Below are 24,655 nucleotides of genomic sequence, written 5' to 3' on the forward strand. Positions count from 1 at the left end.
AGTTTAAATAGTGTGTAGGTCTAGGGACCGAGGACCTCAGCAGTTTGATCCCTTAGGAATTCACTCACATTTGAACATTTCAACATTGGACCGAGATGCGGGCAGAAGCCCAAAGTTCACTTGATCAGTCTAAATTTTTACCCTTCAACTTACTGTTTTATGCCACATAAAATCATCATCACTGGAGTTTGGTGATTATCTGCCATCCTCAGACTTACATTCTATTGAATATACAAAGTATCCACTGACCACTTTGCATAACGGACGACCGGCACGAAAAAGTCGGAGGATGCCATAAAGTTTATGGTAATAGTTAATAGAAGACAGGGTTTCACACTATTTTATACAGTTACAATGCCTGACAAAAAGCGAAGCGCACAGAAGTCATCGGATGTCAGTGCGCTTCATACACGTACACACCATTTGCACGTATGTAACTGTTTAGATTTGCAATTTTCTGCGACAGGTTACGGCCTTCGGAGTGCATTGATGTTGTTCCAGTTTTGTGTTGTTACCAGGCTGGTATTGTATGTAACAGGCGCAAAAGCGTGAGTTGCTGATCACTGAAGGTCATGAGTATGTCATATACATGTGAGAGACAGCGTTATCAGGTGCTGACAGAGTTTCAAAGAGGTTCCATTGTGGATCTTCATATGGCCGGCTGGTCGAATCTAACAGTCAGATTTCTGGGGCATTGGGATGTTTCCTGTCGACCAAAACTCACCATCACAAGGTAGGATCACTGTAGGTTAGATATACTTTTCATTCCAATAGAAACCTAGTGAGGATATCCTGCAAGATGCAGAAAATTTCAGAAACAAGAATACACAATATATATTCACAAAGAACAACAGATACGCTAATGTGCCTTCCGCACATCCTAAGTGAAAGCTTAGTAAGTGAGGAGTAAGCTAAAAACAATCTCAAACATATTTTCATTTAAAAGGTAATAATAAACTTGCCACAAAAAATGCATATTTTCAATACAGCAAGGTACATATAAATGTACATATAATTCTTAGGCTGTTGTAGCCATGCATCATGAAATAGAAAAATAATCTTACAAAACTTATTTCCAGTGATCGCATTACCACATTGAATTTGCGCAGAATTATTTGATATTATTAGTAACATACACAAATCAGTCAGTTCTGCTAATAAATGCATCAGTGTAGTAGAAAGAGGTGAAGGTAAACTTTTCGTGATGTGAGGCCATGGTTCAAGAAACTCTTCTGTTCCTGATGTTTCGTCCACGACTGCGCCGGACATCTTCAGAGGCGCTCCTCCGCTGAGTCTTGCCGAGTGGACGAAACGTCTTGGACCACGACCTCAAGTCCCGAAAGGTTTACCTTCAGCTACATCATCCGGTCGTGAAAGCCTTCATTCTAGGAGTAGAAAGAGTTGGCCAGCAGTGAGTCCTTTACCTAGATGACTATCGTCGGCGAGTATGGCGGTGACTTGAGAACAGTCCCGCTCTTCAAATGTCTTGGAAAGCCACAGCAGTATTACACCTGGCACAACGGTGTGAGACTCTTCAAAAATATGGCTCTGAGCGCTATGCGACTTAACTTCTGAGGTCATCAGTCGCCTAGAACTTAGAACTACTTAAACCTAAGTAACCTAGGGACATCACACACATCCATGCCCGAGGCAGGATTCGAACCTGCGGCCGTAGCGGTCACGCGGTTCCAGACTGAAGCGCCCATAACCGCACGGCCACACCGGCCGGCTTGAGACTCTTCGAACGTGACTTGAGGTTACGGCTGGTAGCGACTGGGGGAAGTCTGACGGCACACGAAAGCCCTTCGCCCTCACGTGTTATCTCTCATGCGGCAGTATCGTGATGCGATTTATCAACACAGCAATGCTTGTCCACACATGACACATCTCTCTGAACTCTCTGGGAGATGTTGAGGTACATATGTGGGCAGCAAGGTCCACAAATCTGTCCGTGTTATTTTTTTTTTTTTTTGTAGGGTTTAAGGGCGCTCAACTGCTGAGGTCATTAGCGCCCAGTCACTGGTGTTAGAGCACATGGAATCTGCTAAAACTCAAGGCGATGGGGGGACATCAGAAGGACCTGACAAAGATGCAGATAAAATAAGTAAAAAGGTTAAATGTCTTTGGACAAGCCAGTTAAAGTTATAAAACGCAGAATATGAGCAGCTGCTCGAGCGTCATCAGCTAAAACATCCGGTAAAGTAGATGGCAGGGACAGGATAACACGAAATTGGCTAAAACGGGGACACGACAATAAAACATGGCGCACTGTTAATGCCTGACCACAAGGGCACTGCAGGGCTGGGTCACCGGAGAGCAGATAGCGGTGGCTAAACCGGCAATGCCCAATCCGCAAACTGGTCAGAAGGACCTCCTCGCGCCGAGATGGTCGGGAGGATGTTGTCTAAGCAGTTGGGAGCGGTTTTACAGCCCGGAGCTTGTTTCCTTGGAGGGATGACCAAGCATCCCACCACAACGACACAAGCCTCTTACATACATCCCCACGAACGTCAGATGACGGGACACAATGGGAGGCTGGCCGAGGCAGGAGGACTGCAGCCTTGGCTGCAGCATCCGCAGCCTCATTCCCAGGCACTCGTACATGTCCGGGAACCCACAGAAAGCTGACAGAACCACCATTATCAGCGAAAGAATGGAGAGACTGCTGTATCCGTTGAATCAAGGGATGGACCGGATAGGGAGCTCCAAGGCTCTGAAGAGCACTGAGTGAGTCAGAGCAGAGTACATACGATGAATGGCGGTGGCAGCGGGCATACTGAACGGCCTGATGGAGAGCAAAAAGCTCGGCCGTAAAGCTGGAACATTGGTCGAGGAGCCGGTATTTAAAGGTGGCAGCCCCGACGACAAAGGCACAGCCGACACCGTCGTCAGTTTTGGAGCCATCGGTGTAAATAAAGGTGTGACCGGCAAGTCGAGCACGAAGTTCGACAAACCGTGAGCAATACACTGCAGCCGGAGTACCCTCCTTCGGGAGTGAGCTGAGGTCGAGATAAATATGAACCGGAGCCTGGAGCCAAGGTGGTGTCGGGCTCTCACCCTCTCTGAAGGTGGTAGGGAGGGCAAAATCCAATTGTCGAAGCAGGCGACGGAAGCGGACTCCGGGGGGCAGCAGGGCAGACACATACAACCCGTACTGACGGTCGAGAGAATCGGCGAAGAAGGACTCGTAAGAGGGGTGGTCGGGCATAGACAACAGCCGGCAGGCATACCGACACAGCAGTACGTCGCGCCGGTAGGTCAATGGTAACTCGGCAGCTTCAGCATAAAGACTCTCGACAGGACTAGTGCAGAAGGCTCCGGTCGCAAGACGTATCCCCCGATGGTGGATGGAGTTGAGCCGGCGTAAGAGGGATGGCCGAGCGGACGAGTAGACGAAGCTCCCATAATCCAGCTTCGATTGGACTATGGACTGATACAAGTGAAGCAGGACAGTGCGATCCGCTCCCCAAGATGAACCGCTAAGAACTCTGAGGACATTAAGGGAACGTGTACAACGGGCCGCCAAATAAGAGACATGTGGAGACCAACACAGTTTCCTGTCCAACGTGAGCCCTAGAAACTTAGTTGTGTCCGCGAATGGGAGAACAACGGGACCGAGATGTAAGGATGGCGGAAGGAACGCTTTATATCGCCAAAAGTTGATACAAACCGTCTTCTCTTCAGAGAACCGGAAGCCATTTGCCACGCTCCATGATTAGAGGCTGTCTAGACAACGCTGAAGGCAGCGCTCCAGGAGGCATGTTCTCTGGGCACTGCAGTAGATCGCGAAGTCATCGACAAAGAGAGAGCCTGAGGCATTAGGTGGAATGCAATCCATAATTGGATTGATCGCGATGGCAAAAAGGGCTACGCTCAAGACGGAGCCCTGAGGTACTCCGTTCTTCTGGAGGAAGACGTCGGACAATACGGAACCCACACGTACCCTAAACTTTCGATCCGTTAAAAAGGAATCAATAAAAAGGGGCAGGCGACCGTGTAGGCCCCACCTGTGCATAGTGTGGAGGATACCTCCTCTCCAACAGGTATCATAAGCCTTCTCCAAGTCGAAGAACACGGCTACCGTTTGGCGCCTTCGCAAAAAGTTGTTCATGATGAATGTCGACTAGGTCACAAGGTGGTCAACAGCGGAGCGGCGGCGACGAAAGCCGCATTGGGCATTAGTAAGTAGTCGTCGAGATTCAATAATCCAGACTAACCGAGCATTAACCATGCGCTCCATCACCTTACAGACACAGCTTGTAAGAGAAATGGGGCAGTAACTAGAAGGAAGGTGTCTATCCTTCCCGGGTTTGGGTATAGGAACAACAACGGCGTCACGCCAACGCATGGGGACTTGACCTTCGGTCCAGACGCGATTGTAGGTACGAAGAAGGAAGCTTTTGCCCGCCGGAGAAAGGTGTGCCAGCATCTGAACGTGAATGGCATCTGGCCCCGGAGCAGAGGACCGGGACAATGCAAGCGCACGTTCGAGTTCCCGCATAGTAAAGGGGGCATTATAAGTTTCCAGATTTAGCGAGTGGAAGGAAGGTCGCCGAGCCTCTTCTGCCTCTTTCCTGGGAAGGAAGGCAGGATGGTAATGGGCGGAGCTTGAAACCTCCGCGAAAAAGCGGTCAAAGGCGTTGGAGACAGCCACAGGATCAACAAGGACCTCATTACCTGATGTCAGGCCAGGTACCGAGGAGTAAGCCTTAATGCCCGACAGCCGGCGCAGGCTACCCCAAACGACAGAAGAGGGAGTGAAACTGTTAAAGGAGCTGGTGAAAGAGGCCCAACAAGCTTTTTTGCTGTCTTTTATGACTCTACGGCATTGCGCTCGGAGTCGTTTGTATTCTATACAATTCGCCAACGTAGGATGGCGGCGAAAGGTGCGTAAAGCACGTCGTCGAGCACGGATAGCGTCCCTACAAGCCTCGTTCCACCAGGGGACGGAAACGCGACGTGAAGAAGAAGTAGTACGAGGAATGGAACGTTTGGCAGCATTGATGATAACAGCCGTGAGGTATTCGACCTGACTGTCACAACTGGGAAAATCGTGGTCTGGAAAGGTCGCCAGGGAGGAGTACAGTCCCCAGTCAGCTTTCAGTATGTTCCAGCTCGAAGGACGTGGGGATGGGGTGTGGTGCAGGAGACGAACGACACAGGGGAAGTGGTCGCTCGAATAGGTGTCAGAAAGGACATACCACTCGAATCGACGGGCAAGAGTGGCAGAACAGATCGAGAGGTCCAAGTGGGAGTAGGTATGAGTAGAGTCCGAAAGGAAAGTCGGGGCGCCGGTATTGAGGCAGACAAGATTGAGATGGTTGAAGACATCCGCCAAGAGTGAGCCTCTTGGACAGGACGCAGGAGAGCCCCAAAGGGGATGATGGGCATTGAAGTCGCCAAACAATGAAAACGGCGGGGGAAGCTGAACAATCAGGTGCATCATGTCAGCCCGACTAACAGCAGATGATGGTGGAGTGTAGATGGTACAAACTGAAAAAGTAAAAGCAGAAAGAGTAATGCGGACAGCTATTGCTTGGAGTGGGGTGGTCAATGGGATGGGATGGTAATAAACATCGTCCCGAACGAGCAACATGACCCCACCATGAGCTGGGATACCGTCCACAGGGGTGAGGTCATACCGCTCCGAGGTATAGTGGGTAAAGGCAATACGGTCAGTCGGGCGCAACTTGGTTTCCTGGAGACCAAGGACGAGTGGACAGTGCAGGCAGAGGAGCAGTTGTAATTCCTCCCGATTAGATCGAATACCTCTTATGTTCCAATGAAACAACGCCATCGCTAGTCAAAAGGTTGGGGGAACGAGACGGGGGAAGAGCTGGTCACCTCCACGGCCGCGGAGGGCCAGGTTGCGAGGGAACTACGCTACAACCGACGGGAGGCGGATCCGGTTCCATCGACTCGTCGCCAGCTGCGGCCGCTGTCCCTGGTTGTGTAGGACGGGCCGCATCATTTGCCGACGAAAGGCCGGCGGAGCGCCTGGCAGCAGAGCGTCCCGGCGAAACTGAGGACGGCCGGGAGCAGCGACTCAAGGATGGAGCGTCAGACGAAACGCGCTGGGGTGGAGAGGGGGATAGAGACTTCTTCTTGGAGGCCTTCTTGGAAGGCCGAGGAGGCACAGGGATGGTGGGCTGGACCCGAAGAAGGTCCTTACGCGCGGGGTCCGTTTTGGAACGCCGGACCTCGGAAGCTGGGGTCCGGAACGTTTCCCCGATGGATGCCTGAGAAGAGGATCACTTCTCAGGTGGCGTGGGGGGAGGAGGAGGAGGAAGGGTGGCCCCTGGGGCAGAGGGGGTGGGGGCCACGGGGGAGGAGGATTTGGAAGGGAGGGATTTGGGAGGCGGAGGCAGAGCCCCCTGATGGGCGGAGGAGGCGGAGGGGGGACAGGATAGGGGTGAGGATACCGTGGAAGGAGTGGACACAACTGAGGCAAACGAGGTGGTCAATGGCACAGGATGGAGGCGGTCGTACTTCTTCCGGGCCTCAGAATAAGAGAGCCAATCCAAAGTTTTGAGTTCTTGTATCTTCTTCTCCTTCTGATATGCGGGGCAGTCGGAGGATCTAGGCGAGTGGACGCCAGGACAATTAACGCACCGAGGTGGTGGGGTGCATGTATGTTCCTCACGAAGAGGACGTTCACAATCGCCACAAAGGTGCTCAGCCTCACACCGTGATGACATATGCCCAAAGCGCAAACACCTAAAACAGCGCATAGGAGGCGGGACGTAAGGTCGCATGTCACACCGGTAGCACATCACCTTTACCTTCTCCGGGAGAACGTCCCCCTCGAAGGCGAGGATAAAGGCCCCGGTGTCAATGCGACGGTCTTTGGGGCCGCGCTGGACTCGCCGGACGAAATGCACGCCTTGGTGCTCCAGGTTGGCGCTGAGCTCCTCATCAGATTGTAGCAGGAGGTCACGATGAAAAATAACCCCCTGCGTCCTATTTAGTGCCAGATGTGGGACAATGGATACTCGGATGTCCCCTAGGCGGTCGCACGCCTGGAGCGCCGCCGACTGTATGGCGGAGGTAGTCTTGATAAGGACGGACCCTGAATGCATCTTGCTGAGAGCCTCGATTTCCCCGAAGACGTCCTCAATGTGCTGAACAAAGAACATGAGCTTGGAGGTGGCGAACGTCCCCCCATCGGTTCGAGAACAGACCAAATAGCGGGGGAAGTACTTCGCCCCTAGCCGGCGGGCCTGTCCCTCCTCCCATGGAGTGGCCAAGGGGGAAAGGGCAGGAGAACCAGAACTAGAAACGGTACCTTTTCTTTTGAAAGACTCGGCCGCAGAGCGACCTGATACATGTTGACGTTTCATCTGCAAAACGTCCGCCCCGATACCACCCACTCCGACCAGGGGCTCTCCCAACGGGCGCCACCCAGCCGCAGCAAGGGTCACCTGGCAGGATGACCATTGCCGGGAGTCCTGATGCCCCACGGAGACGGGCATCTACTCCTTGGCCGACGTGGGGAGGGTGCAGCTCAGGTATCGGCAGTACGATCCCTGTGTTGTCAGGGGGCTACAACCTAGAGGGTACATGACGACCCCACCACAACGGGCTGGCTACCGTGCTGGATTTCTGGTGCCATGGAAAGTCCATCATGATCGCTGGTGCAGATGGAGATGCACTATGGGCGTAACTTGGACAACCCATCAGGCATTTAGGCCCAATTTGAGGAATAGTGGGTATGGTTACAACGCCGGTGCAATGCTGAGTGCCAAGGTCTTAGTGCACTTAGGACCAGTGGTACACCATGTAAGGTGTCCTTCCCCAAAAGGCTTGTACTTCTGTAGAATTTTGAAAATAGGAGGTCAAACCCCAAGGGGGACCATTACATGGAAGGCCGAAACGGTTGAAACTCCTTTTAGTCGCCTCTTACGACAGGTAGGAATACCTTGGGCCTATTCTTACCCCGGACCCGCAGGGGGGATGTCCGTGTTAGAACATGTATGGGAGCAGCGTCGATGTCGACTCCGTTCTGGTGCCAATATGCAGGATTTCCAAGTCCAGTTGCAAATACTGTGGCTCACCTTACCTCAGAAGAGAATACAATGGCCTTATGAAACCCTTTCCAACCGAATAAGTGAATGCAACCAGAGGAGAGGAGCTGAAAAGTTATGCTGATAAGTGGGCTCATACTTCCAAGTTCTTTGTAAATCTGACTCTACATCACATACCATCAGAACCCATGAAGTTTCATTTCGCTTCCTCCTCCATTTCTATGTGCCTTACTTTTTTTGTCAGATGGGGTATTCTGAACTTTCGTCACCTAAATTATTCCAAAGGCAAAATGTTAAAATTTTTACATTGGTAGATTCTTGCCTACCAAATTCTGAAAAACACAAACAGTCCCATTTTTGTTTCAAATTCTGGTTTGCTGATCTTTTCCGCTTTGTCTTACATCATGCTTCACAGACAGAATCATCAACTGTACACGTGAAATATTTTCTTGATTAAGAGGAAGACATTAATGAAGTTCCACAAGGATCCGTATTGGATCCTCTGTAATTTTCCATTAAATATTAATGATCTTCTAATCAATACATCAATTAATTATTTTTGCAGATCATAGGATTATTACCATTGCCAGTAGACATGAAGCAACAAAATAAATTGTAAGTACTGTATTTAGAGGGATTATGGGCTGAATTTCCGCGGATTATCCTCCTCATAAATTGAATAAAACACAGCTTACTCAATCCTTCTGTTCAAAGAGTACAACACAATTGATAAATTTAAATAATGGTAAATTCTTCAAGTTTAGTGGAGTACATACTGATAACAAACTGAAAGAAACATTTTAGAAACCCTTAAACAGCCCAGTTCTGCCTCGTTTTAAAACTGCAAGCCTTGGAAAGATACATTAAGTAATGTGAAAGGGAGCCACATTGTGGGGAAACTCATCAGTGAGAGAGAAATTTTTTTATTGTACAAAGGCCTCATATTAGAGTATATCTCTTAAACTACTTATCAGAGGATTATATATTTTCGTTACAGAATCACAATGCATATTTTCTCTCACGTAATTTGTTGCATATAATCCATTATGGTTCACAGAGGGTAACGACATCTATCATTATAGTACCAGAATGAAAAGCGACCTTCATTAATTTTCATTAAAAGTTACTTAAGCTCACAAGGCGGTGACAAATAACCTTGCAAAAAATGTTTAGCCATTAAGATAATGATATTAAAAGCTTGAGAGATAGAAAAGCTAAATATGAATGTTACATGAAGAAGTTTTTTTCCGGGCAAGTACTTCTATTCCACTAAACAATTTCTATTTACTGACTTGTATCACGAAATTACCATGTATATCGCTAAGTGCAGCGTTTTAATATTGGCTTTCGAAACCAGAGCCTCTATCAATGAGCTATTGAGTTAACTTTGTTGAGCAAACCGCTCCTATGATGAAATAATCCTTGTCAGAACAGGAGTTGAATCTCAATACAGACCTACTAACAGCTGATCTAAGGAGGAGAAATATATTTACATTTTTTTAACTTCAGACGAAATATGTGAATGCGTAATATGCTTCATTGTGTTACACTGGTTGCTTCAAAGATGGTGTTGTTGGACGTTTAGTTTCGAAGATATGACGATATGAATGTCATATCGTTTGCATACTCATTGCTAAACCAGAGGTGAGATGGGTGAGTTACAATTAGCTCACATACAATCAAACAATGACTCAGTTCGACTGACGATGTGTAACGACAGGAATCGCGTGAAATAAACGCGGTTAAAAAAACTTTTTAAATCAAATTCATAAACTCGATGAGAGTGGGCAACGCTTGGAAGAGAAACAAAATCACGAAGTATGTAGTGTATTGGTGACATCACTGAAAATTTGCTAATTTTACATAGGACACAAAAAAGTAAAGTTTTTGAAGATTTTGAAAATTTGCATCATAAAGAGAAAGGAAGCTCGCAAGCTCCTGAATTTTTATTTATCAGCTCTGCAGGATGTACTGAATGTCTTAACACGTACATCATTTTGATCATCAAATATTTATATTATACACGGCTATCAATTAAATTTTGTGTGAAAGTGAATGTGTAATAAAATATCCTGTATCTGTATAGTCTCATAAACATATTTGGAGATTGTGCATAGGACTGTGTTTTGGTATTTTTTTATTCCCTTCAGGCACAAATTTCAAACGGTAAGTCAGGCTTGTCTGCATCTTCATTCAAGGTGTGTAAACAGTACGCAAGATATAAACTACACACTTAATAGTTGCAGTAGGTATCCATAAATGTAACGAAATATGGCGCAAAACAAAAACGCAAAATTGGTTTGAAACATGCAAATCGGTTATGTCCATTGTGTGCAGAAGCTGAGTCCCATAAAGCACGTATTGTCTAGCTCCCAGCAGAGGTACTGGTGTCTTTAACTGACACCTATGGTTTCCGCTACAGCAGCATATTAGCACCATCTCGGAAACCAAAGTCAGATCTTGGAGATCCAATTTCTTGGCTTTTCAGGTCGATTATGCACGTAGAACGCACAGAACGAAACATTTATTCAGCGATGTGTCACAGACACTTTTTTTGTTATCATTTTTTTAATCTTTTTCCCGTACTACAATATCTACTTGCTGGATTTTTAATTCGCAGGTGAACGAATAAATCACTAAGCAGATTCAGAAGGATGTAGGCTGCAGTAAGTACTGGGAGATGAAGAAGCTTGCACAGGATAGAGTAGCATGGAGAGAAGCATTAAACCAGTCTCAGGACTGAAGACAACAACAACAACAACAACGAATAAATAGTAAATCAGATTACGTTCTGTTTACTACGGATGTTTGTAGTAACAACAAAAACGAAACGTTATAAAATATCAGCGGCACCACATCACTGATGTGTTAACAACGTGTAAATTCTTTAAAACCGGATCGTTAACCTCCGTATTTACCGAATATTCCAAACCTCGATTACAGATTTGTGAACATACCACATGTCACACACATGTTCTACATCGAAACTACATAATAACCAGTACTAGAAACATAACGCAGAACCTTATCTGTCCTGAATATGGAAGCAGAAGGAGGCGTATCTTAATGTAAGATTTTCAGAACTACCATTAATTTCAGTCACACTCCCTTGTGTTGTTCTACCTGTGAGGGAACAGTGACTTCTTAACACGATTAATCATAGCCATTTTACTAGAATAAATACTGACGTTTCTTTTCTTAAACTTCATGCTTGAAATCTTACAGGGGCGCAGTCTGTGTATCTGGTCAAAAGAAGAAAGTGGTGATTCACTTAAGCGGATTCCAGTTGAGAGACCTGTTTATGCAAGAGACGTCTGCAGTAAACCTGTCGGCGCCGTAGTTGTCACACTTTCTAGAAGCGCGTTGCCAAACTCTTTGTTTACCTGCCAGAAGGCCAGAGCTCCTTAACATTCACGAAGCTGATTACGATCGCTAGAATTCGCCTCGAGGAGGAGGCAGTGCCGCTCGCCGTTATACCTGTGGGGTACATAAGTGGAAGTCGTACCTGATAGCACTACAGATAGTTCGTGACCCGAAGCGACCTCCACCTCAGACGTATTTGTGCCTCTGCATCATGGCTTTTAGCATGGGAGACTTGATTATCAGTTTGTACACCACAGGAGGTTTGTTCAGTATTTTTTTTAAAAAAAAGATAAATGCATCTCCAAACAAGAAAGCATGAGAGTGGAGAAAACCTTGTGGGCAAATTAGCACATCAAGAGTTTCCTTCATTTCCTGAAATCTTTTGACAAATCAGATGCACTACTTTGCGTGGTTAACAAATCATAGACCTTTAGGATAGATCTGACGTTGCCTTGGAACCCATAAAAGTCAAATTACCATACAAGTTTTTCATTAAAATTGCCTTAAATAAAGGGTGAATGTCATACTTAGAAATCTAGTTACGTGAGTTGGTAAATGTGATTACCTCTATTCCAAATCTGTCAGCTTCCGATGAGGCTGAAAGGAATTAATTTCATATCCATTTTCGAAGAAATAACACACCAATCGAACCTAAAGAAAATTCTCCGGAGGGAGAAGAGAACCTGTAAGATCCACATCACCACAATACTGATGACACAGAGTTAAAAAGTCACACGAACTTGTTGAAGGCGAGAGGCTTTTAACTTCAGTTTCTTTTTTTTTTTTTTTGTTATCCACGCCAAGCAACATTTAAATAATATATGAAGTGTATTTGCAGTTGCGAATATGTGCAACCATCATATTTATAATGAAACGAAGACAACAAAAATTTGTGCCAGACCAGGACACGAACCGGGACTTCAAGCTTATTAGCCTCACCATTAGGCTACCCGAGCACGTTTCACAGCCTTACCCAAACTTCTGTATGTTGCCAGCATGTGTTTACAACCTGCACTCGTTCATCCATTGTGTATATCCCTGTACAAGGGAAACGTTTTAATTGAAAGTTGCTTGCTCAGTGTCGGCGGATAAATACGGTATCGCACTGTTTGTGTTGTTCAGAAGTACGGTGCAACTGCGAATACGTTTCATGTACTTCATATCAGCTTTAGTCGCCACGAGGAACATTGCACAATACTTCTGAACAACAAAAGCACTGCAATATCGTATTTCAATTAAAATGTCTACCGAGTACGGGGATATATGTAATGGATGTACTAGTGGAGATTGTGCACACATCGTTCACGTCATATGGAACTTTGGAGTCTGGCCACGAAACGTGCTCTTATAGCCTACTGGAAAGGCGACCACTCCCGATAAGTGGGAAATCCGGGCTCGAGTTTCAGACGGGCACAAACCGTCGTTGTCGTCATTCCATTATACAGCTCACTGTTCTCTATATTCGCAACTGCGAACACGTTTAATGCATTTCTTAACAACTGTAGTCACTGCATCCCTGTTCCTTCGGACTTTTACGCATGTCCAGAGAAATACTGCATCGTACTTCTGAACAACATAGGCTCTGGAATATCGCAGTCACATTTAAATAACCTTATGTCGAGACATCAACGTTAGCTTTCTTGTATATACTTGTATTATTTTCTTCTTTTGTATAGCATCCGCTTAACTGTTCATTTCAATAATGAAAGCTAAAAAAATAATTGGAATGTGTGTGCTATTTTGGTTTTATTATCAACCCATCCGTGACACCTATTATATCAACATATCGTTTGTGATGCAATGAAGGAAGATTAGAATTGAACGTTCCGTCGATAACGAGATCATTAAAGACGGTGTACAGGCTCAGGCTGGTGGAGGTACGTAAGCAAATTGATTGTGTCCGTTTCAAAGGAAACTTCCGGCATTTAGGGTAAGCACAGGAAACCTAAAACTGAATGCTCAGATCTTTGACGCAATACTGAGTTTTTCCTTTAATAGTGATGCTTAAAATCTTATAGAGGCGCATTCTGTGTAATGGGCCGAAAAAAGAAAGTGGCGTCGCATTAAGCGGATTCCAGCTGAGGGCTCGCCATTCTCCCCATCGCACATAGTGACTAGTGCAATTCTCTGTAGGAAAAGATGAAAAGAATATCGATTCTTAATTTACCCAAAATACAGAAACCGAGATGAGAGTGTGGATATAAAAAAGTAGAAACAAGTAATTACAATTTTTAAAACGTGGTTATATCAATAGCATTTTTAACAAAATTTAGGCCCCTGCTAAAGATAAATTAATACTGAAGAAGCCTAATAAATATGTAGATAAATATCGTGAGTGTATAGCAATAATTTTTAAGAAGCTGAAGTTGTACTGCAACCAAGTAAGAAGTACTTTGTAGTCAAGTATCGATTGCCTTTTATGTTAATCTCCAAGATCAGTTCACTGGTTCACAATTAATGATTATAAATGAACGGTTGAGCTACATTGAGAATTATTTCAAATGGCTTTGCAACTTTTACTTTTTATATGACCTGAGGCGACACAGTACTAGTATATGTAATTTTGTTTTTCTGTAATGTTGTTGTCATCAGTAAAATTTTGTTAGTATTATGAGAAGCCTGCCGATCCTCAAACACTTCAATAATATGTTAAGAAAGTACAGTGGTATTGCAAACTGCATCGGGCGACGTGTGGACTGAGAGCAGATGGGAGGCTTTCATCGAAGTACCCCGATCACGATCTTGTGCAGAACTGAATGCTGCTACCTTCACTGTCCCTGTAGAAGTTTATTTTGCCTATTTTAACTCAGTTACCTTGTAAGGTTTTATGTTTTGGAGCAGGTGTCTCCACTCACGAAAAGCATTCTTAACACAAAGACGGTGTTTGGACTGATTTGCTGTGTCAGTTCGCGAACTTCGTGTAGGCCATAATTCAGGCGCCTCAGAATTCTAACTCTGCCATGCATGTACAGATAATCCAACATAGTATTTGTTGTTAAGAATATTGAGTCATTCTGAAGAAACTGCAACATTGATTCAGTGAGCACTAGACGATATGCCCAAGGTCAACGCATGCTTCTGTGCACTGTTCAGCAGGTTTATTTTCAATAGGCTTCAGGCAGAACTGAAAAAAAATACTGAGTGATATACCGCAAGAATTCCATTAAAATTTGGAAGGTTTCCTTGTTGCACACACCTGCTATTTTGTTAATACTAGCTTACTTCTTCTAATTGGCAATCCGTAATCTATGCTCTAACTCCTTCCATAAAGAAGTACCTTTGACTTGCTTGGTCCTATGGAACCATTTAAATAAATAAAGTCAGGGGAAAAACGCCATTAATGTAGCAACTCTTCGTCACACCATAATACGAGAGCCGGCTATAAAACAGAACCCAGTGGAGGAGGAACCTTGTAGGAGCACGGGGTCGTCTGGGCCTGATCGCGTAAAGTAAAGTAAGCGTAATCAAGCTGGCTATAAAGCAACTGGAATTGCTGTCACCGAGCAAGGAGGCATGCGCCATAGACGAACGACCAATAGCTCTGAATCGTAAACCCTTCTCAGTCGAATGAGGCATCTGTGGTGTCTTAAGCAATTTAGTATGGCCATTATCTTAATTTGTGTAAGAGCTGTTATTTTGTTTTGCCGCAAAAGTAATAAGTTTAATAATAGAGCAACGAAGTGTCGTGAAATTTCACGTCAAACTTGAATAATCCTACCGAAACCTAAACTTTACAGAAGAAGTGTATAGCGAAGACTTTTTTTATCACGTAAGCGAGTTTTTGAGTGGTTCAAGCATTCCAAAGATGGCCGAGAAGACGTTGAAGATGACTCACGGCCGGGACGTCCTTCAACAATAAAAATAGATGAAAATATCGAAAACCTCGGTAATGTGATTCGATCTGAGCATATGTTGGGTATTCAATCGATTGCTGAAAGTGTAGCATTGAGAAAGAACACCTAAGGAAATTTCGAATACTCAATTTAATATGAGGAAAGTGTGTCCGGAACTCTTTTCGAAGATCCTCGCGATCGAACAAACAGAAGGTAGTCAAAGTGTTTGTAGTGACACTTTGGATATAACTGAAAATCAACCTAATTTCTCGGAAAAAGTGATATCATGTGAGGAATCTTTGTTTCTAACTTATGACCCGCATCGAAAGGCCCAGCTTTACCGAGAGCGGAAGAAGCCCGATTGAGCAAATCAAGATTCAAAGCGACAATTACTTTTTCTTAATATTCATGGTTCGTTTCCTTTTATATTCGTGGAAACGTGTATCCTCACTGAGTTCCAGAACGTCAAACTATTAATCAATGTGACTAGCTTGATATTTAACAAGGAAATTCGCCAAACATCAGTGCAAATTGAGAAGTTATTTTATTTTCGGTACAAGTTTCGGAAATTGAATATGCCACCTTCAAGCCCCTTATGTGCTTCTCAAAAGTTGTCGATGTTGACGTACAGCGGAAATTTGATTCTGGCTGTCGTGAATTCTCAAGTACTTCCTTCGAAGACTTGACTGCAACTCGTCAGTACGTATACACAAAATGTTTTACAGACACGTTATTTTACGGCCACACCTTGTACGTACGCTACGGTGTCCCGTGTGCTACAACGTTGTTAAGCCTTCGCCTTCGGGTACCTGACTCTCGCTCTCACTCTCTCTATCTTTCACATGCCGGGCAGTTATTTGCAGTTACGCAAGCGGCAGCGAGTCTGCTAGATGTTGGGGCGGCAGCAGCTGCAGCAGTAGGCCACCTCCCGTCCTTGGAGACTTTTACTTTCTGCCTACCTCTGGCTTGCCGGCGGCTGGATGTGCGCGGACCGGTCCTCCTTTGTAGGTCATAAGGGCGCGGCGGCGCCTAGGGCAGCGACTGGGCCCACAGACAACCTGGGAACACCACTCGTGACTCAGCCGCCAGGACCGTGTGTGTTTCTAAACAACCCACTCGAACTGTATCCGATATTCCGTCCCTCGCTGTAAGGCCGCCTAACTATTAAGTCCGGGGCAACGCAGTAACTTTCTACTACACAGAACTTCGGATGTCGTCAGATCCCTTACGTCTCATTTTTTATGTTTATTCGATTATATTCCCTGGCCAGATTTCGGTACTCTGTTACGTAGAATAAGAGTGAGAATCATTTCAGTTTTGAAACGTACTCATGCGTACCTTTTGGTAACTATTAATAGCAGCACTTTAGAGCATGGCCGTGATAGAGCACTGGACTCCGTCTTAGAGATAGCGAGTTAAATCTAGGGATACGGGCGGGGTGGTTTCCCCGTTGCAGCCCCTCCAAGACGACCGCAGGTCCACTCAAACGAGTACCGGGGGTCTTTCCCTGGGGTAAAAGGTGGCCGTGGCGCTGGGTTCGCCGCCCGCCCCCTCCCAGTGCCGTGGGGAAGAAAGATTGTACCTTATTTATAGACAGATCAATAATCCTGTCAAGGGCTTGTACCACGGACTTTACAATTTTACCTTTACATTAAAGTACGCAGTCATTTGATACCGCAGAGACTATTTTGAGGCATTTTCGTCAGAGTTAGCCCCGACAGTTTCAGTGATTTATAGTAATGGGAAGCCACTCATCCACTGCTTCTCGATCAGTCTATTTTAATACTGCAGGCAATGCCCCTAATGTCGCTCTAGTCGTCAGTTACCCGAAGGAATGGTTACGTTGTGATGTGCGTCGGATGGTACCATTTAGGACTGTTTCTCTACTGGAGTCAGCTTATAAGTTGAACTTAGCTACAAACCCTCTTTTCTACAGAAGACGGTAGGAAAAAAAAGAGCGTTTCGAATAAACAGTACATAGATGAACTCGGGAAACCGCCTTAGATCCACACACAGGCTGGTGACTGTTCCAGACCAACGGATATTAATCCTTTGTTGGAAAAGATTCGTCTTAATCATCTAAATCGCACAATTCACAATTACTGTTTTCTTCCATTCCCATTTTCAGATGTCTTACAAACAGAAAAACAGTGGTGTGACGAATGAAGTTTAATTAGCTGAAGCAAAATCCACAACTGGCCTGTTGTAGATTTTGCTTCACCTCTAACTAAACTTAGTTGGTTACACCACCGGTTTTCTATTTGCTGCAGATTTAAAGATGACAGTGGACGAAACCGATGATTTACAAATAAAGTACCATAACACGATCACGGACTCATTTACAGACTTTATGTCTTCAGTGGATATTAATCCAACCGGGCGTGGCTTACCTCTCTGTCTCGTAAGCATTAAGCAGTATGAGGCTAAATGTACGTTATACCAATCACCAGGAAATATTAAAGCATGCAAACATCAAGGAAGGGAAAAGAGACAAATAAGGAAAGGAAAATACGAAGAAGTACTGGAGTTACAGCTAAGACTTCCACTAGCAAAGTCTGCATAAGATTATGGTGCGTGGGGGCTCAGTGAGAAATAAAGACGAGAGATGAAGAAATTTGTTAACTTTGGAACTGGGGAAATAGCTGCATCTCAGACGTAATTGGGCAAGTCATTCTGCTCGAATGCTTGTAGCACATAAGAACTTGCCCTCCTTCCAATATGAGTTTGGAGAAATGAATTCAGAATGTAACTTAAGCGTCATGTTCTTATAGGAATGTTCTGTTCGAAGACTGATGTGTAATTACTGAGAAGTAGATAAAGCTGACCAAGTCTGTAGTAATTGCCCAACCGCGTTGCACCTACCCAGGAGCATAAGAGTTTAGCGGCTCATCGACAAAGAAGTAATTACAGATGGAGTTTTAGGTTGTTGTAGGCTGAGGAAGTTAATCAGCCGGGTCCGGTCCAAAGCTATAATCCCGGCATTTCCCTTAAGTGATCTAGGGAAACGAAACGACAGAAAACAAGTCAGAGTGGCCGCTCTGTGATCTGAACTGCCGTCCCCGTGAATGTGACACACAATGACGGTAGTTCTCCGCGGAAGAGGAAACTTGTTCATTGTGCCGGTTACGTACAGCACACCGGAATTTAAGGCTGGGAGTCCCTTCTATTTGGACCTTTTTACGGAACCTCGCAATATTCGAAGATAAGTGAAACATTTTCCTCTTTTTTATTTAAAATGGGAACATCAATGTTTCATATTTTAGGAAAATATGATCAACAAATACACCTCCTGGCACGCAAATACAAACTGACGGGCGAATCTTTCATCTTCAGAACGAAACCTAAGGGCTACAAGAATTTATTTTACTAGGTAATATGGAATTGCGAACTATTGGATCGAAGCAGTCTTGACAACAAAGTCACGTGAAATCGAACGTTACACGTGCAACTTTTTCAAGACTTTGGCGAATAGATAATGGGTTTCGAACTGATCGAATAAGCCCCTTTTTTACTGCGTTGGAGCTAAATATTATACCATAAGTTGTACTCAAGAAATTATTTACGAACTGAAACTGCAGGGAGATTACAGATAAAGAAATTATAAATTCTTACTGATGGCAATTTTGTAAATCAACCCTTCTGTCGAAGTCAACTTTATTGTTCTGTCTTCTCCAGAGATGTATACAGGATCACAAGAACAGACATAACTACTGGGATGCAGGAGAGAGAGGGAGAGAGAGAGAGGGAGAGAGAGAGAGAGAGGGAGAGAGGGAGAGAGGGAGAGAGGGAGAGAGGGAGAGAGGGAGAGAGGGAGAGAGGGAGAGAGGGAGAGAGGGAGAGAGGGAGAGAGGGAGAGAGGGAGAGAGGGAGAGAGGGAGAGAGGGAGAGAGGGAGAGGGGGAGAGGGGGAGAGGGGGAGAGGGGGAGAGGGGGAGAGAGGGAGAGGGGGAGAGGGGGAGAGGGGGAGAGGGGGAGAGGGGGAGAGGGGGAGAGGGGGAGAGGGGGAGAGGGGGAGAGGGGGAGAGGGGGAGAGGGGGAGAGGGGGAGAGGGGGAGAGGGGGAGAGGGGGAGAGGGGGAGAGGGGGAGAGGGGGAGAGGGGGAGAGGGGGAGAGGGGGAGAGGGGGAGAGGGGGAGAGGGGGAGAGGGGGAGAGGGGGAGAGGGGGAGAGGGGGAGAGGGGGAGAGGGGGAGAGGGGGAGAGGGGGAGAGGGGGAGAGGGGGAGAGGGGGAGAGGGGGAGAGGGGGAGAGGGGGAGAGGGGGAGAGAGGGAGAGAGGGAGAGAGGGAGAGAGGGAGAGAGGGAGAGAGGGAGAGAGAGAGAGAGAGAGAGAGAGAGAGAGAGAGAGAAGAGAGAGAGAGGAGAAGAGAGAGAGAGAGAGACAGAGAGAGAGAGAGAGAGAGAAAGGGGGGGGTGGAGGGGGGGGGGGGAAGGGTGGATGGTAGAGTGAGAGAGACGAGGGGAGAAAAGAGGTAGTGGTAAAAACACTAAGTTTTATAATCAGTAATGGAGGCAGAGAAGTAGTTGAAGTAGTTACTATGATTCCGTAACCTAATCAATACCTTCTCCTAAAGTTGTCTTACTATTCCTTTTCCCTTTACCACACTAATCCTTTACAACAAAGTGGATAAATTCATAACAAGTACTACATTTTTCCTGTCCTACAAGTACTAAAACTCAAAAAATAAATCTAAGTATGACATGTGTGGTACCGACTATGCGAAATGCTTTTTGGCTTCGTTTTACATCTTTATTATTAGGTTTCGATTTATAAGCCCATTTTCAATTATGTAAACTTCTTAACATTTAGTTTCCTGCCCAATCACCTATGACAAACTGAAATAATTGACGTTTGCTAAAAACGGCTTAGATGTTTACAGATCTTTTTGGGTAATGTGTAGCATGCCTTCGAAGCTACATATTTGATTGGATGGTAAAAGTATTTTTTTTTTCTTTTTTACAACTATCTGATACCAAATCTTCTCTCTCAGTCAAAACCAAAGTAGTTCCTAATTATGCGACTCTGTTTTACTCAGTCCTATTCTCATAAAGGACTAAATGCATGACGTCATTTGCTGACAATCCTAATAGTTTACTTGCTCTGTTGAGTTACTTATAATCGAAGCTCAAAGGTTATTCTTGTAACACATTTTCACTTGAAATTGCAGTCATCTCTTTTCTCGATAGGGTTGATTCGTATAGACATACCCACTCTATTTCTGAGACATGCAAAGCTCTCATTTTTCGTTTACTATTGAGGAACATGAAATCTTCCAGCAGTGTAGATTATGCCTCCCGCAGTTACTCAGCCCAGGCAAATGCTCAGACGGGTCCTTGAATAAGATCATCCTAGTATTCCGTATGTTGTTACGTCACCGATATGGAGCAATGGCTAAGACAATAGATCGTACCCGTGAGAACTGGATTTCAATTCTAGTTCCAGCCATCCAAGGCATAAAATCGGGTTTTTGTAATGAATTGTTAATTTTTATTGCCTGTTATGCAAATTGGAATATTTTTTTGCTGTAAAAAAATCTAAACAAGGTCTCTTTACTAGTAGTTGATATACACATATATATGGGAAAAGCGGTAAGCCATTTTATGTTCCGTTCGTACAGCTTAAAGTCTCTGTCCACAGCTCGCCGATGCTTTAGGGAAGAAAGAGGTTAGTCATAGAAATATTTACTGTTGTAACATACGTATGCAAGGAAAAATGTTGCATTTCTAGGGCCTACTGGCACTGGTGTCTCATCGCATCATACTAACAGTAACAGGGGAAATAAGCCAAGTTTAAATTAACATACTTGAATGTTCAGTTTCAGTGTGTTTGCTATTGATTTTGGAGCACTATGGTTGTTGCCGCAGTGTTTTCATTAGTGAACCTTGGTGACCGACGGTAGATGTTCCTTTTATTCCTTTTTTTCTGCAAGATGCTGGAGGACGACAGTTTAGATCTGGCCGACGAAAACGTTGACATAACCACATCTGCAAATCATGCTAAGAACGTAACGTGGACGGCTAAAAGATGCAAATGAAAGGTCCTGGGCGCAGTCACACGGACGAGGTAAGCTTGCAGCTGGGAACTGACGTGTTACAACAGCATACAGACACCAAAAAGGTCAAACCTAGCCAAAGACTAATACTTTAGCTTCCCCAAAATCAAAGACCAGAAGTCTTCACTACCTCAACGTATTACTGCTTTCAAAATATTAAATATGTTAAGTGACCTGTAATAAGCAAGAAAATTAAATGAATAAAACGTTTTTTTGTTCATATAATCTGGTATTATCCTCTTTTGCTCCTGAGTAGATTAATGTGACACTAGTTTATATTCAGTTTTATATTTGCTATAAATGTGTTCATATAACAACTAAAATATGTTTGTACTCCAATAATAATAATAATAAAGGAAGGTTTCAATAACACAATACAGGTGCATGATCATTGAGTTTCATTCTGTGAAATTGTTGTAAAATTTCTTAAATACTAAAAATTAGTTTTAAAATGATATTATGATCCATTATAAGTACGAAATTAATTTAGCGAGTAATAGACAGGACTCATATTAGACTGTGAAATCAAATAAAAATAAGAATTCGTATAATTTTAAAATAAGACCTTCAGTAACCAAATAAATTTAAAAATGGATCTCATCACTATTACGGTGTTCAATCTTAAGATAATACAATAATAACTTAGAGCGCCTCAGTCACCTGGAGAATTCACGAAATACAGGGTGATTCAAAAAGAATACCACAACTTTAAAAATGTGTATTTAATGAAAGAAACGTAATATAACCTTCTGTTATACATCATAACAAAGAGTATTTAAAAAGGTTTTTTTTCGCTCAAAAACAAGTTCAGAGATGTTCAAAATGGCCCCCTCCAGACACACGAGCAATATCAACCCGATACTCCAACTCGTTCCACACTCTCTGTAGCATATCAGGCGTAACAGTTTGGATAGCTGCTGTTATTTCTCGTTTCAAATCATCAATGGTGGCTGGGAGAGGTAGCCGAAACAGCATATCCTTAACATACCCCCATAAGAAAAAATCGCAGGGGGTAAGATCAGGGCTTCTTGGAGGCCAGTGATGACGTGCTCTGTCACGGGCTGCCTGGCGGCCGATCCATCGCCTCGGGTAGTTGACGTTCAGGTAGTTACGGACAGATAAGTGCCAATGTGGTGGCGCTCCACCCTGCTGCAATATGAATTGTTGTGCTTCTTGTTCGAGCTGAGGGAACAGCCAATTCTCTAACACCTCCAGATACTGTAGTCCAGTTACAGTAGCACCTTCGAAGAAAAAGGGACCAAAAACTTTATTGGCTGAAATGGCGAACAAATGTACAACTAAATGAAACTTTATAGCTCCCTTAATTCGCCGACAGATAGTGCTTAGCTCTGCCTTTTGTCGTTGTAGAGTTTTAAATTCCTAAAGTTGTGGTATTCTTTTTGAATCACACTGTATTTCTACGAGTGTACATCACACTATCACTATTTAATGGCTAGGTGCTAAAATGAATCAGTCACTTACTTAACCGTGAAGTTATCTGTACGCTTGATTGTTACTTTTAAGATTCGCTGGTGACCTACCTCGGGCCGGGGCACGTAGGTTTCAAAGCGTGGCGCCGCACAGCCGCAGGTTAGCTGGGTCCTCCAGTCGCAGACCGCCGGCAGGAGGTTAGTTCGCACTGGCCGGCTGGCCACGCCGCTGTCGCGCCAGCAGCTGCCGACGAGACGCCAGAGACACCTGGCGGCTGAAGCAGCAACTCGCCGGGTGACCAGCGGCATTAGGCTCACGGGTTTTTCTGGCCTGCTTGCGTGTAGTTTTGCCCTGTTGTAACGGTTGTTCAAAAATGGCTCTGAGCACTATGGGACTCAACTGCTGAGGTCATGAGGTCATTAGTCCCCTAGAACTTAGAACTAGTTAAACCTAACTAACCTAAGGACATCACAAACATCCATGCCCGAGGCAGGATTCGAACCTGCGACCGTAGCGGTCTTGCGGTTCCAGACTGCAGCGCCTTTAACCGCACGGCCACTTCGGCCGGCTGTATCGGTTGTTGTCTGTCGTAATACAGCTATTAAAGTAGCTCTGCGAGGGACAGTAATGATGACATTTTCTGTCCCGCGGCAGCTACATAAAAAAATTGACAAAGCTTGAAGGGCCGTGCAAATTGAAATGACAGGGACTAAAGAGCGTAAGGCCTTCGTCATCCAAACAGCTGTAGCTTCTTTCGGAACAAAGCAAAACCCAGCAGGTATTATGAGTGGTAACTGTATAAGAGGTATCAGTTGCAACACGGATACAATTGTACATTGTGTACGACCATTACCATTTTTATCTTAGCAAATACCATAGTATCTGAATTTTTTTCTTTCATATGGCAACTCGCCGCCTCTGAGGGCTAGACTTTTTAGTTCACGCCATTTAGGTGAGTTGCGTGCCGTTGATGATGAGGTGATGATGACGACATGCAGACCCCGAGGGGAGAAAATTTCCGACCCGGCTGGGAGATCAAACCTGGGCCCACTCGGCTGGCATCCAGCCACGCTGACGCCGCAAGCTTCCGAAGATGACCATTGTACCCGATGATTCTTTGCTATTACATGTCGTTTACACCTGCGTTCATACCGATACTTTGCAAACGGACATTATTGCATCGCAGACCGTGCGTCCTGTTGTGTTCCATTCACACAAGCAGGAAGGAAATGACTTTTTGCATGGTGTGGTTTAAAGTTAATGGATAAGAGACATCAGTTATAAAACAGATATGATTGTATGTTGTTTATGACCATTTCATTTATTCGTAGCAAATAATATGGTATCTAATGATTCTTGGCTATTAGATGTTATTTACATCTACTTTCATACTCTACAAACGGCGAATTGCGTGTCAGAGGGTAAGTCCTGCTGTCTTCCATACACACATGAAGTGCGCAAAAGGAAACAGATGAAATTCCTCTAAGCCTGCAGTAATCTAAAGTTTCCGTGGAAACAGGACTGAACGCTGTAGAAAATCCTTTCAGTCTTCAATATCAGTTCTGTAGTATATTTCTATTAGGGTAATCCCAAAAGTAAGGTCTCCTGTTTTTTTTTATAAGCACATAGACCTGTTTATTTCTACAATGATTTACATCAATTTACAGCTTGAACATTTAGCTATATTTCGACTTAATCACCATTCTGTCGATGCATTTTTGTGGACGCTGTGGCAGTTTTGGCATGCCCATGTCATACCAGCTCATCAACATGCTGTTCAGAAAGTTATGAACCTCTTCTTTCACCTCGTCGTCGGAGCTGAATCGCTTTCCGGCGAAATGTTCTTTTAACTTAGGGAACAGGTGATAGTCACTGGGCGCCAAGTCAGGGCTATAGGATGGGTGGGTGATTATGTTCCACTGAAACTGTTGCAGGAGAGCAACGGTTTGCCGAGC

At 44.8% G+C, this 24,655-nt stretch overlaps 1 protein-coding gene across 3 annotated transcripts in view; it reads right to left on the bottom strand.

Annotated features, from left to right (window-relative positions):
* Positions 1-22,906, bottom strand: part of LOC126473715 (uncharacterized) — a 115,612-nt gene extending 92,706 nt beyond the window's left edge. For 2 of the 3 annotated variants that reach the window (XR_007586519.1, XM_050100959.1), the window contains exon 1: positions 22,811-22,906. The gene's annotated coding sequence lies outside the window, so the exon portion shown is untranslated. The remainder of the gene's footprint in view (positions 1-22,810) is intronic. The other variant, XM_050100960.1, reaches the window with a different exon arrangement.
* Positions 22,907-24,655: the final 1,749 nt, after the last annotated feature.

The sequence above is a fragment of the Schistocerca serialis genome, chromosome 4 (assembly GCF_023864345.2).
Source record: "Schistocerca serialis cubense isolate TAMUIC-IGC-003099 chromosome 4, iqSchSeri2.2, whole genome shotgun sequence".
Lineage (NCBI taxonomy): Eukaryota > Metazoa > Arthropoda > Insecta > Orthoptera > Acrididae > Schistocerca > Schistocerca serialis.